The sequence below is a fragment of the Blennius ocellaris genome, assembly GCF_963422515.1.
Source record: "Blennius ocellaris genome assembly, contig: SCAFFOLD_394, whole genome shotgun sequence".
Classification (NCBI taxonomy): domain Eukaryota; kingdom Metazoa; phylum Chordata; class Actinopteri; order Blenniiformes; family Blenniidae; genus Blennius; species Blennius ocellaris.
This window is the reverse complement of record NW_027662050.1, coordinates 12,273-18,709: the sequence shown is the minus strand read 5'-3', so window position 1 is coordinate 18,709 and position 6,437 is coordinate 12,273. Positions and strand designations below refer to the sequence as shown.

Here is a 6,437-nt window from a genome sequence, read left to right as displayed (position 1 = left end):
TTGCCGAGACGTTCCTGAGACATTCTCGTGACGTTGCCGAGACGTTCCTGAGACATTCTCGTGACGTTCCCGTGACGTTCCTGAGACGTTCCCGTGACGTTCCTGTGACATTCCCGTGACGTTCCTGAGACGTTCCCTTGACGTTCCTGAGACATTCCCGTGACGTTGCCGAGACGTTCCTGAGACATTCTCGTGACGTTGCCGAGACGTTCCTGAGACATTCTCGTGACGTTGCCGAGACGTTCCTGACACATTCCCGTGACGTTCCCGTGATGTTCCGGAGACATTCCTGTGACGTTGCCGAGACATTCCCGAGACATTCCCGTGACGTTCCTGAGACGTTCCGGTGACGTTGCCGAGATGTTCCTGAGACGTTCCCGTGACGTTCTTGAGACATTCTCGTGACGTTCCCGTGACGTTACTGAGACATTCCCGTGACGTTCCCGTGACGTTACTGAGACATTCCCGTGACGTTCCCGTGACGTTCCTGAGACATTCCCGTGACGTTCCCGAGACATTCCCGTGACATTCCTGAGACGTTCCCCGCGGCGCCGTACCTTGAGGTGGTTTGACCGGTCGGTGTAAATGATCCTGGCGTCGTCACTCTTTTCCCGCTCCGTTCATCCTCCGGCGCCCGTTTTCTCAAACGGCTCCCTCAAGTGGCCCCACCGGAGAACCGCACCGTCTGAAGTGTGTGTGTGTGTGTGTGTGTGTGTGTGTGTGTGCAGACCCTGGTGCTGTGCTGCACCGTGTTCAGCTGCTGCTGCTGCTGCTGCTGCTGCTGCTTCTGCTGCGGCCGCTGTAAACCCCCGGAGGACGACGACAGCTACCAGTACGTCGACCCCGAAGACCTGGAGGCGCAGATCCGGGCGGAGCAGGACGGAGGTGAACAACCTTCTCTCCGTCTGTCTCTCTCTCTCTTTCTTTCTTCCTGCTGTTTTGAGAAGTTTGTGTTCTAACGAGCGGGTGGGGATTCCCCCCCCACTCCCCCCCCCCCCCCCCCCCAGCAGGTGACCCCCCCATCATCGTAGTCCAGCCCGCCGCTGACCCCTCCCCACAGAGCCCAGACGGTCAGAGTAAGCCCCTCCCCCTGCCCCGCCCCCCACCCTCCTCCGGGGGGGAGGAGAACCCGGGGGAGACGCTACCGGAGTCCAAATGACTCGTAAGAGCTGCTCGTCCTCGTCCTCGTCCTCGTCCTCGTCCTCGTCCTCGTCTTCATCCTCGTCCTCGTCCTCATCATCTTCATCCTCATTTCTTCCTTGAGCTTCTTGAGTTTCCACTCACGGTTCCACTCGTTCCTCAGCTTGTTTCCACTCACGGTTCCACTCGTTCCTCAGCTTGTTTCCACTCACGGTTCCACTCGTTCCTCAGCTTGTTTACACTCACGGTTCCACTCGTTCCTCAGCTTGTTTCCACTCACGGTTCCACTCGTTCCTCAGCTTGTTTCAGGACTTGTTCCTTCTCTCCCGGCAGGAAAGTGAGGAGGAGGACGAGCCTCAGCGAGCCGGAGCAGGAAGGTGAGAGACGTCATCAGACGTTCCCACAAAAAACTGTTCTGTGAAAAGTAGAAATGTACCAATACCGAGAACAGTGTACCGATACCCAGAACAGTGTACCGATACCGAGAACAGTGGACCGATACCGAGCACAGTGTACCGATACCGCGCGGAGTACTCCTGAAGGTAACAAATAGCGTCTGTGTATCATCTGCGAATGGAGTATTTATTAGCGTTAATGGCGTTTCATAAGTACTCGGTATCAGCAAGTAGCTAAAGGTTAGTACTCGTATCGGTACTCGTACTGTAAAGAAGTGGTATCGGTGCATCTCTGTGAAAAACCTGATTGTATCGTTTTGTGGGGTCACGATTGTGACGAGCGTCAGAGGAGACGATGGACTAAATGTAATCCAGACTCTAAATGTAATCCAGACTCTAAATGTAATCCAGACAAGTTCTCGTCCTTGAAGAACAATGAGTGGAGCCACAAGTCCAGACCGATAATCCAGACCGATAATCCAGACCGATAATCCAGACGAACGCTGTTAATGAATGAACCGATCTCTTCTCTGGTCCCTCTTCAGCCCCGATGACGATCCGGTCACATCTGACTGCCGCCGCCGACCTCCAGAAACCAACCGGACCCCCGTCACCGCCTGGTCCATCCTGACCCCCCCCCCCCCCCCCCGCAGACCCCGCCCCCACCAGAAGCTCCACCCATCAGGCGGCCCTCAGCTGAGACCACGCAGCGGGACCCTTCCCACAATCCTCCTGGGCGACTTTCCAGTCTGGTGGTCATGACCAACATGTTGAGGTGTGGGGGAGGGGCTTAGCTCTACCCCCCCCCCCCCCCCCCCCCCCCTTGGAGTCCCGACAGGACCTGAACACTCCCCCCCCCCCCCCCCCCCCGGTAACGTTGGAGCCACGACAGTTGGTGGTGCGTTCAAGGACTCATTGTGAAATGTTGCGTTCATGGTCAGTGGGAAACGGGAACGTTCCCACTCCGTTGCTTTATATTCGTGTTTCGTTACTGAAACTACTTTCGTCAGTCGCAAAGAAAAGAAAACAAGAATCACACGTAGCAGCGGTGCTTTGTTGTTATTTTGTTCATCTGGGAATTTCCCATGTGGTAGCTTTCCGATTTCCCAGCTCGACCATGAACGCATCACGAAAAAAAACCAATCAATAAAAAAGTTCAATGGTGTTTCCAGATCTCAGTCTGACGATTTGGAGCTTTGCATGAAATAACCTGCGGCTGCATGCCAGTGAGCCCGACTCCTGTAACCCGGCTCCGCCCACCGGCTCCACCCACTGGCTCCTCCCATTAGCTCCACCCACCGGCTCCACCCCGTTGGAAAATGAAAAGAAACACTGCCCTGAACGTTGGAACTGTGACAGATGCCAAAGCGGTTTGGGTTTTTTCATCAGTTCTACATGTTTATGTCGTATTTGTTCTGCTCTACGCATCTCGACTGCTCATCGGACGGAACGTCATCGGACGGTACTTCATCAGACGGAACATCATAGGACGGTACCTAGTTAGATGCACGGTTCCGATTGAGACGGAATATCATCACAGGGTACCTCATCGGACCGTACCTTATTCGACAGTCTGCATTCAGACAGAGTATCATCTGACGGTACCTCTTCGGGTGGTACCTCTTTGGATGTACGGTCCCTGTTCAGACAGAATCCCATCACGCAGTACCTCATTGGACAGACGGTACCTCATTGGACAGACGGTACCTCTTCACACGGTACCTCATTGGACAGACGGTACCTCATTGGACAGACGGTACCTCTTCAGACGGTACCTCATTGGACAGACGGTACCTCTTCAGACGGTATCTCATTGGACAGACGGTACCTCTTCACATGGTACCTCATTGGACAGACGGTACCTCATTGGACAGACGGTACCTCATTGGACAGACGGTACCTCTTCACACGGTACCTCATTGGACAGACGGTACCTCTTCAGACGGTACCTCATTGGACAGACGGTACCTCTTCAGACGGTACCTCATTGGACAGACGGTACCTCTTCAGACGGTACCTCATTGGACAGACGGTACCTCTTCACACGGTACCTCATTGGACAGACGGTACCTCATTGGACAGACGGTACCTCTTCACACGGTACCTCATTGGACAGACAGTACCTCTTCCGACGGTATCTCGACCATCTCGTCATGACTTCTGGTTTCTGAAAGCTGTGGTTTGTCCAGAACGACGGGAACCTTCCAGGTGAACGCGAGCCGTTCCGTCCAGCAGCGACCTGGAGCCGACCGTCATGGATTCACTTTACGTTTCGTAGAATCAACAACTTACCATCGGCTAAAATGTGAAGTGTCAAAACGGCCAAGAAGACTGCAAACCCTTCAAAGTCTCCCTCAAGCTGTTGGTGTTTGACGTTGAAAGGATCCGAGAACGTTTCCACGTCTTTGACCCACAAGTCGCTAACGTCTGTACGACTTCTAGCGTCGGTGTCGTTAATGTAAAGTAATAACATTAAACGTTGTCTGAAAATACAAGACAAATCTACGTCGGTCTCCGGAAGATGATTTGACCTGAAGTGACCCCTCGTGAAGAACTGCTGACCTTTATTTTGAAAGTCGACTGCGGCTTCCGTGAAACTCTGAACTGCTCATATATTTCTATCATTGATAGAATTAATGATTCGACAACGTTCCCACCTTGTCTTTAACGTTCCCAGAGTCGTTAAATAAAACTAGAAAATAGAAGAGTGCGGTTCTATGCAGACGACACTTCGTTGTCTTTCAAAGGCTCCAGAAGTTTGTTTTGTTAATTCCTCATGTCTTGTTCAGCAGCTTTGGCAAAAGATATGATGTGATTGAGAACCTTCTGGTGTCTGAGGGAGAGAGAGAGAGAGAGAGAGGGGAGTGGGAACGTTCTTGTTATTTTGGAACTTTATTAAATCGGACCATCAAGTTTAGTAAAAAAAAAGCAGTGAAAAGTCGGTCAGCGGTTGTTTTTAAAGCCAAAAGACGAGTGGATTTCCGAGACTTTGCTCCTGTTAGAAGTGGAACGACTGATTTAAAGTCCCAGAACGTTTAACAAGGTGGAACCTTCTCAAGGTTCTGTCGTTTCCCCGTCAAACTCTGAACGGCTTCCTTCTGTTTCCTTGTCATCGTAATTCTCAGACAAACAAAAACTGCAAATGAAACGAGGCGATGGCGACGTGAGGGCGTGAGGATTTATTTATTTATTTATTTTTTATGTTAGAAGAAGACGACGACGGACGTGTACATTTTAAATGGACTTTTCTTATTGACGTGACGCTGCCCGCTAACTGCTAGCTACCTAGCATGCTGGTGGTTGCAGACGTTGACCAGTCGGACGACCTGACGGGAGGCGACCAGGAAGTACAACATCGTCCGGCGTTTGTTCCGTTGTTCCGCGGCGCTCTGTGGCGGCTCCCGGTGGACGATGTGGGAACCATGAAACTGAATGAAATCATTAAAACAAGGTGACATTTTCTAACTTCCTGTTTGTTGTTTGGTCTTTTATTGACTCAGTCACTCATGCGGAGGGAGGCCGAGGAGATCTGGAGGTTCGACTGATACGTCATTACTAGTAGAACTAGTTTATCACTGTTAATAAAGCTTTTATTGAGTCGGGCGACGAGCTTTTGTTTTGATATGCGTCTATTTATTTATTTAATTGCTTATATGTTTGTATTTGACCAGCTTTTGACCTCATGGAGATCAAAGGATCAGCGTCCGTTGCCATGGAGACGCTCAGTGTTTCTCAGTGATGTCGCTACCTGACAGGGTCGTTAGCGTCGACACGAGCTATCACGCTCGTGACGCTAACTCGGTTCCACAAACAAATAGAATGGCGAAGGTGTAGTTCTACCGAGCGTAGCTCTAGATCAATGAAGTGATTCAAAACATTTAACTCGTTCAAATAATTAAAGGCAGTTTAGTTTCCGTCTGTTTACAGAGCAGCTTGAGAGAACCTGTGTGTGTGTGTGTGTGTGTGTGTGTGTGTGTGTGTGTGTGTGTCCTAACCCTAACCCTATAAATAGACTTGTAATTCCATTAGCAGCTCAGGCTACTGATCCTGCTTCGTTCTGTTGACGCGTAAAAACTACTGCAAGTTCCCCGTCGCCATCAGATGACCTCACTATTACTACTGTTATTACCTCACTATTACTACTGTTATTACTACTGGTATTACCTCACTATTACTGTTATTACATCACTATTACTACTGTTGTTACTACTGGTATTACATCACTATTGCTACTGTTATTACTACTGGTATTACCTCAGTATTACTACTGGTATTACCTCACTATTACTTCTTTTATTACTACTGTTATTACTACTGGTATTACCTCACAATTACTACTGTTATTACTACTGGTATTACCTCACAATTACTACTGTTATTACTACTGGTATTACCTCACAATTACTACTGTTATTACTACTGGTATTACCTCACTATTACTTCTTTTATTACTACTGGTATTACCTCACTATTACTACTGGTATTACCTCACTAATACTACTGTTATTACCTCACTATTACAGGGACATGAGGGGAGACAAAGGAACATGAGGGGAGACGAGGGGACATGAGGGGACACTCTGGTTGGGACAACAGAAGGACAGAAGGACAGAATCTCACGGTGGGAAAAAGAAATTCATTTATTCGATGTAGAAACGACAGGAGAGGAAAGTAAACAGGAGTTTGGTCAAATAGTAGCTGATGGGAGACAAGCTGGCTAAAGCTAATGCTAATGCTAACAGCCCACTCGGCTCAAATTCCTTCACGTGACGGAGAAACAACTCAGTAACTGTAACTGAGTAACTAATTACATTATAGTTACACTGTCGCAGCAACTGTGCTCAGGCTAATGCTAAAGCTAATGCTAACCCGAGTGGTATGATGGCGGGAGTGACACACACA

At 49.5% G+C, this 6,437-nt stretch overlaps 1 long non-coding RNA gene across 1 annotated transcript; it reads left to right on the top strand.

Annotated features, from left to right (window-relative positions):
• The first annotated feature begins 749 nt into the window (after positions 1 to 749).
• LOC308148382 lies at positions 750 to 2,262 on the top strand. Its single transcript, XR_013937189.1, has 3 exons — positions 750 to 885; positions 1,474 to 1,517; positions 2,081 to 2,262. It is a non-coding gene; the product is annotated as an uncharacterized lncRNA (long non-coding RNA).
• The last annotated feature ends 4,175 nt before the right edge of the window (positions 2,263 to 6,437 follow it).